The following is an 8,359-nucleotide window of genomic DNA, read 5'->3' as shown; positions in this document are numbered from 1 at the left end:
GGTCCTCTTCTTTTTAAAGTTCACTTTTAAGGTATTCCTCCTTAGAGTCCAGCTTCATACAATGGGGAAATATGTCCGTAATCCAAAGACGGCTAAGTGGGGGAAAGAGGGGAAACAAAGAATGGTCCTACCGGCTCGCCACTTCAATATGAAGAAGATTAATTCAAAGGGAGGGAACAAAACCTGACCTGTAGGTCAGAAAAACGTCCATTAGCACATCAAGTTCGATTCAGTTTACCGGTAAACAAATATATTTTTCTGCAAGCCTATGTAACAATGCAAATCATCATCAACCAATGTACAACAGTTAAATTATTAATTATCTTGGCTACGTAGCTTAATCTATACATTCCAGTAGCGTTCGCTACAAACAATACAAAAACAACAATAAAGGAAAACAGCTGTCTAACAGACAGCATAGCCGAATTCAAGGCAACACATAACAATAATCATTCAATCGCACTTTGTTTCAAAGTAAGCCCATTAAAGTGCTTAAGTAAATAAAAGTGTTCAAAAACAGCGGTTTTTGAGCCGGAGTTCTGCTCGCGGTGGGAACGCCGCCGCACAAAGTCATTTTTTAATCGCGAAAACGATCGACTGGTTACTGACAACCAAAAGGTTGTTTTTGGTAGATATTAAAGATCATGGGTGGGCGGGGCAAATGGAGCAGTTTTCTACAGTCGAGTAAAATTCCAGGAAAGAGCTGGGTGTGGCTTTCCTTTAAATCACATGATCAACAGCTTTAAGATGGAGGCAACTCGCTCAGTGTTTCCTGTTTCATTCTTAGACTGTGGCGATGGTAAGTAGCAGCTTTTCACTTGTTACCTGGCATCTTTTCAGCCACCAATGATAGTCATTGTATGTTATCAACATTTCACTAACTATGTTTTCTCTCATGTTTAAAATAGGCCGACCAAGAGCAAAATAGGTATGTCTGCAGACTCTGCTGTAGCCAAAGTTATCAGATCTCCTGTGTCTTTAAATCCCTAACTGCTCGATCATTATCATTTTAGAAGACAACAATTTCTCAAAGGAGGTTCAAAACTAATGCCTACAAGATTACCAAGAGGATGGTTCGGGGCTCTTACATGACTCCGGGAAGTCAACACTTGGTGGATGAGGTGTGTTACCTTTGACACTTTTAAGACAGTCCTGTTTATCACTACTAACAATAAGCAAATATGTTTTCACTCAACAGATCCTTCACAGCATGTTGTTTCTGGGCAAAATCAACAACATCCCCTTTTCTCCAGAAGAAATCTTCCCTAATCCTTTTGTGTTGGGTTCTTTAATGAGAAGATATCCCAGGCCTTTTAAGTTGTATTCGACTCAGCTTCCCAGGCGAAGTCCCTTCTCCTGTGTGCTCGACATGGTAAGATAACTCTTCTCACATTGTCAGTCAATCTGACAAACTTCCAGTTTTTAGGAAAGTATAATGCAAAGTGCTTTTTTACTGAGAAATCCAAAGAAAATCCATACTGTACCTTATACTTCAACATATGCTTCTAGCTATGCTTCTCCACCAAACACAGAGACTGCAGGAGAGCTGGAGACTTGCTTCAGAATTTGTTAGTTCTAAATAATGTCAAACAGACTCATTATTGGAGATGCTTACAGTCTTCAAGGCGTATATGATGCTGTCACTGTGTAGCTGCTGGATCTGTTAAGTCAGCTCAAAGACTCTAAATTCAGCATGTTTTGACAGCCCGGCATAGCAAAATAGAAAAAAAAAAGGTCAATTAGCAAATTTAATTATAAATTAGTGAGAACAAAGATGGATTTTTGCTTATTGATTTAAAATTAAATAGATTTTTGTGACATGTTTCACCCCCTATCTTAAAATGTCTAAATCAAAAGCATCCAATGGTCCTGCATAGTTAAATAAGTCAAGCAGCGAAACAAACATGTTGATCAACTTTCTATGAAAAACAACTATATAATCAGGTGCAACACTTTGACCAGATCTGTAACTGTTTTCAGATCGTCCTGCAAAATAACTCAGAGAATGAAGAGCAAATAAAGCAGAGTCTGCAAGATCTCCTCACAGACTTGGACTTAGAAGAGAATAATAAAAAAACAGCTTTCGTCTCGTCCACCATCTGCATTTCTCAAAAATCCCAAACCAACAAATCAGAAAGGTACTGCGGAGTCTCCATGTCCACCAAAGGTCCTAACGCTGGGAAAATTATGATTGCTGCCTCCTGTCTTAGCAAATGGCATAAATATGTATCTGGTGCGGTGATGACCTATTATCCAAACACAGTCCAGAAAGATTACTTTGATGGAACAATTGAAGTACCTGGAAATATCAGGTGTGAGGCTTTTTGTCTCCGTGATGGTGCCAGAATGAAGCCTTGCAGATCATGTAAGAATTTGTTTGGCTTGAACACAGAAGACCTCAGAGAGTGGCCATATGGTAACTGTGCTGAAGCTGAGAGCCTGAGCAATTTGCTTGAAAATGAGAGAGAAGTTGAAACACATGTGGATGAATACTCAGCTGAAAAGGACAACAGGCAGAGAGCTGAGGATGAGGTTGGTAGGGTTCTTAGAACTGTGTTGCAAAGGATTCGGTTTAACTGGACAGGTGAATTTTACAACCCAGAACAAGAGTGAGATTTCATGAAATCATTTGCATTCATCATTCTGATAAATCAAAGATTCTCTGCTCTGACAGCATCTGTGTGGATTTTCTGTAATCACAGAGACGTGTATAAGCATGTTTACTTTCCATCTCCATGTAATTGTCACATTTAATAATTAAAACTGGCTTCTATGGGTTTTTGTTTGTTTGCTTACATATCTAGTGTTTAATGCAATATGAAGCATTATCAGACAGCATTTATTGGGAAGAATCCCATATTTATACTGGTCTGTACCCAGGGTACACAGAAAATAAAAACACATGTTTTCTTATTATGATCCCAACTATAATTTACTTAAGCAAAAGCACTACATGTGTAGTTATAATATTTATAGCAGTTACTGTTGAGCTTTAAATTTATCATCTTAAATGTTTATATGCTGATTATATTGCTTTATATAAGAAAGGCCTAACTCTGAGTACACTCTGTGCCAAAAAGTGCTGACAGGAAACTGCATGCTTTTGCAGAAACGTGCTTTTGCAGCTAGAAAGTGAAGCTGATATATATCAGTTTTAATTAGTTTTTACCAACTGCTTGCTAGGGCAATCCCACGAGTTTGGTGTTTTTGTATTGAACATGATTCCAAGTGCTTTCTATAACACATAGCAGAGGTGCCACAACAAAGACTGAGAAGAGGACAGGAAGAGACAGTGAAAGAGATGCACTCCTTCGCCATTCATGTTAAAGCGTTGCATAGCTTTAATTTTAGAGAGTGTTGCATAACTTCAGTCATTTTTCTACCACAGGTGAAGCCAAGAATTGTGAAGCTCTCTTTTGGCCAAATACCAGAATCTGTAAGAAGAAGAAAAAACAAACAATCAAATAGGTCATTATTAAGAGAACAACAATCTCTTGATGATTATCCACAGTGTCTTTGATAACTCTGAGATACAAACTGTCAAGGATATACACATCCCAGCAAACAATAGCTGTGTTTGACTAAAGCGATTAATAACAAGGACAGAGCTACAATCACTACAGTCAAACATAAAGGGCTTAATCCTGAATCCAAGTCTGAGCTGTGATGCCGTTGGTGCTGAAAGCTGCTCAGATCCTGAAGCTGCACGTTTTGTCTCTCTCTAACCAAACCAGCAGCAAAAGAAGACACATTTCGCTTGACATAAACATTGTCATGAATTCCCTCTTACTTTTGCTGGTTTGCTTCCACCACCATTAAAACACACACAGAAAAACAACACAGCACAGCTCTCTGCCTCTCTCAGTGTACTTTAAGGACACCGTTTCCCATCTCAAATCTCTGTTTTTGGCATTATTCGCTTGCTTGTTATGAAGCAGTCTACCGTTGTTTACAGCCATTTTTTTTAATGACTTCCGACAAGACAGCCTCATTTCTGCTGTTCAATACCAAATTTTATTAATTTTTTTCAAATTAAGTGAAACTGCAAAATGCTCTGCTGTGTCTCTATTAAAACCTCTTATTAAAACCTCTGAATCACTTCAGCAGCATCAGCCAATGTACATTTGTTGAGTCGTGGTTCTCGTCTGCTTTTGTTCTACTGCAGAATAATATTTTTAAGGTTATCTACTGTAAAAAGCTAGGCCAGGAAAATCTGCTTCATGGTTTTGTGTTTTATCCTCAGTTACTTTGACACAAAAGCATCTGCTGTGATGCTCACACCTCTGATGAAGTTTCACAAGTGTCAGTACTGATAAATGATCAGAATTATAATGTTTCTGACTCTCTGAGTAAGAATTAAATGGAATCTAATTGGGACCTTGTGAATTGGAATTGAACAGGTTCTAGAAATCAGTGATGATACTCAGCTCCAATACCCACCTATGATATTAGGCTTACGAACGCTGACTGGGTTTCATTTACCAGCTTTTTATGTTCTTCCTGCAGTTTCCTCCCCACATCACTCATCTTAACTTTTTTCCAGTCCTCCTCAGTCTAAACAGAACACACAACAATACAAAGAAAAGCTCAGGTGATTGATCTCTAACACTAGGCATCCCCAGTCTTATTCTTAGCAGTCTAACTTCTCACCATATCTTTGAAGGCCTCTCCATTGTAGTAGCGCTTGGATGCTGGATACTCTATCGTTTTGTCACATAGTTCCAGGAAACTGGAAGCCACCAGATGCAGCTCCTCTCCGTCATAGCCGTACAGCTTTTTGTCCTCACACGTCATCAGCACAAGCTCGTCACATGGACATGAGGTGCCCTTTACCACACCAATAACCTGCATTTTTACAATCTCGGGAAGGTAGAATTTTCCCCAGGCGTTAACTTCATCCCCGTTGTATTTGGTGTTCTCAAGCTCTTCTATCCACAGGTCAGCACCACTTGGCTTCTTCAGGTGAACGCACATGCTTTTGTTTTTGGAAACAAAATCTTTCACCCATTTCAGGTACTTTTCACCTGGAAAGAAGCAGACAAGGAAATATGGATGAATGTAGAAGTGTTGGAAAAGACAAATAGCAAGGTTATCCTACAGCAGTTTGTGAAAATGTTGTATCTTGAAATAAGCAGGCAAAATGAGGATCTCACTTATCTCATATGTTCTGACTACAGACTTTCTTCAGTTAAAGGACAAAAAAAGGGCACACTGGAGGCTGACAGAGTGTGCAATGGTGGGAATCATTTTGCAGAACTCACTAAAGTTTGTTTCTCCTGGAACAAGCTTTTTACACTTCGGCAAATGAAAATACTGTGTTAAACTAAAAAAGAGCACCAGACCAAGGTCTACAGTACTAACAGAAAAGCATGCCGTTACCTGTTGCCTGTCGACACAGCTGCTGATCTTCCTCACCAAAAAAAATGAGGATCCCTGAAAGGAATAGAAAGGTTATGTTAAAATGAATGACTGTCACGGTGATCATGGGAAGCTCCGAAATATCACAACAATAGCTATGAAATCACAAAATGCAGTGTGATGTCTGTAAGCACCAAACATGACATCTCTGCAAATTCATCTTGAAACATGTAGGTACCTCACACGTACAGCTGCAGCCATCTCAGCCATTTATCACTGTGGCTGCCAAGTGGCTGCCACTTCACAAGCGCATGGCCCAACATAGAAGAGCCACCTCCACAGGACAAGACTCAGCAGTCCATCTGCATCTTAAGGATAAAGGACACTCTTTCGAGGATGCTAATGTTCACATTTTGGGCAGAGAGGACAGATGGTTTGAAAGAGGAGTGAAAGAAGCCATCTATGTCCACTGTGAGCGACCATCTTTGAACAGAGGCGGGGTTTACGACACCAACTCTCTGCCATCTATAATCCAGTTTTGAGATCCCTTCCCAGACGCCTTAACGCCCACTCACATCCTGGGCCATCTGACCTCAGGAATTCGCATGATAAGGTGGGGCCAGGTTTCACAATGAACTCACCCGAAACTCTGGCTGATTGGGGCCCACACCCAGTTTCACACTTTGGCTCAGGCGATTAGAGGATCATCAGGGGGTCCTTTTGTCCCTCTGTGGGGGGAAACTCCCACTAGGTTTATATCTGGGACTCTCCACCATTTGACCTTAGAACTGAAGAAGCTTCTCGGATGAGAGGTGAAACGTCTTCAAGTAACTTAAAGAAGTCCAGACGCTTTTCTTTGCAAGCTCCTTTGACTACGATGACCTGGATGACTGAGAACCTTCACAGACATAAGGTGAATGTGACAAACAAAGCGCCTTCTTGTTCTCTGTGATAATGTAAAGTTATTAATGAAAAAACAAACGAGTAAAAAACGGACTGGAAACATGTCTTCAATCAAAACTCGACAAAAACAAAGAAACAGCCTCACTTCTCTGCGACGCTCCCTAAAAATGACGTTACGTGTTACGTACCAGAGATTTCTATACAGCCCTTTATCAAGCCGAGAGAAAGTGACGCAAAACCCTCCAACTAATAACGACTAGCAGAGAGGCTCAGCTGAGTGTAGTTACCTGGTTTGCAGACGCATACAGACGTTTCCTGTCCTCTCGGACGCAGCTGTGATAGAACATGTGGTGCATTACCGCCACCAACTGGCTTGGAGTGAGGACCGGAAATCGCTCATGCCAAATCAAAAAAAAAAAAACATAAAGAAAGATTAAGTGAAGAGATAAATGAATACATTAAATCAAGAAGAAAAAAACCCACCACCGGACATATACATCCTCATATCCTTCTGTACAAATGAGTTTGTTTTAGAAACTGAAAAAAGCCACAAAACCTTCACATCTAGAAATCCTTTGCAGTAAAACTTGTTTTTTGGCAGGTTCCACAGGTTTTGAATCAGTTTTCTTCTTTATTCCTGATAATTTTGACAATGAAAAAGAACATGTTCTATAGGGCTTTGGAGTTGACGTCACGCCGCAATGCATTGTGGGAGCGCGGCACCATTTTCGAGGTCTACGAATCAAAACAAACACACTGTGTTGGAACAACGATTACAAGATGCTTAAAAGCAGCTCAAAAGAGAATGGACTGTATAGAGACCGATTGCGTCCAGAGGCGAAGCGGCGGTACTTGCAGAAAATAGCGTGCAGTGGAAATGTGGACCCGTATGAAATACGGCCGTGGAGTAGAAACCCTGAAGACGTAGCCTGACATATTTTCGTACCTTATCTGTGGAGTCAGCGCGTACAAGTCGTCATTCAAACAAAGGTAAGTCAGCTCGAGTACTGCGTGTGAAATGCGTTTGATTTCCCTGCAAACATTCACATTAGTGCAGCATAAATTCATTCATGAGGGGAAATTACAGTGAGAACATGTGGAGGCTGTTAGAGGGAGAAGATAGTGAGTTCAGTGCAGGGCTGTGCAGAGAGGTTTAAAGGGGCGGGTGCTCAAAGTTAAAAAGGGGCACATTGAACTAGGCTGAATAACAACAACACACATTCATCAAGAATCTAATATGGGAAGGGCAGGGCTGTGTTGGTCTGAGACTGTAGACATTAAAAAGTCCACAGGAGAGATGGTAGCTGATTAAACAAGTGTCATGAGATAATAACAAAATGCAAAGATTGGTGACAGCGCTTGGAACCATAAGGCAACAAAAAACTATGTATGTAAAAAAAAAAAAAAAAAAAAAAATATATATATATATATATATATATATATATACATACATACATACAGTGGGGCAAAAAAGTATTTAGTCAGCCACCGATTGTGCAAGTTCCCCCACTTAAAATGATGACAGAGGTCAGTAATTTGCACCAGAGGTACACTTCAACTGTGAGAGACAGAATGTGAAAAAAAAATCCATGAATTCACATGGTAGGATTTGTAAAGAATTTATTCGTAAATCAGGGTGGCAAATAAGTATTTGGTCACCTCAAACATGGAAAATCTCTGGCTCTCACAGACCTGTAACGTCTTCTGTAAGACGCTTTTCTGTCCCCCACTCGTTACCTGTATGAATGGCACCTGTTTGAACTCATCATCTGTATAAAAGACACCTGTCCACAGCCTCAAACAGTCAGACTCCAAACTCCGCCATGGCCAAGACCAAAGAGCTCTCGAAGGACACCAGGAAAAGTATTGTAGACCTGCAGCAGACTGGGAAGAGTGAATCTACAATAGGCAAGCAGCTTGGTGTGAAAAAATCAACTGTGGGAGCAATCATCAGAAAATGGAAGACATACAAGACCACTGATAATCTCCCACGATCTGGGGCTCCACGCAAGATCTCATCCCGTGGGGTCAAAATGATCATGAGAACGGTGAGCAAAGATCCCAGAACCACACGGGGGGACCTGGTGAATGACCTGCA

General features: G+C 40.6%; 1 long non-coding RNA gene across 1 annotated transcript; it reads left to right on the top strand.

Annotated features, from left to right (window-relative positions):
• The first annotated feature begins 683 nt into the window (after positions 1-683).
• Positions 684-1,286, top strand: LOC143415937 (uncharacterized). Its single transcript, XR_013096370.1, has 3 exons — positions 684-928; positions 1,014-1,121; positions 1,199-1,286. It is a non-coding gene; the product is annotated as an uncharacterized LOC143415937 (long non-coding RNA).
• The last annotated feature ends 7,073 nt before the right edge of the window (positions 1,287-8,359 follow it).

This window comes from Maylandia zebra, unplaced genomic scaffold (assembly GCF_041146795.1).
Source record: "Maylandia zebra isolate NMK-2024a unplaced genomic scaffold, Mzebra_GT3a scaffold11, whole genome shotgun sequence".
Lineage (NCBI taxonomy): Eukaryota > Metazoa > Chordata > Actinopteri > Cichliformes > Cichlidae > Maylandia > Maylandia zebra.
This window is presented reverse-complemented; position numbering and strand designations above follow the sequence as displayed.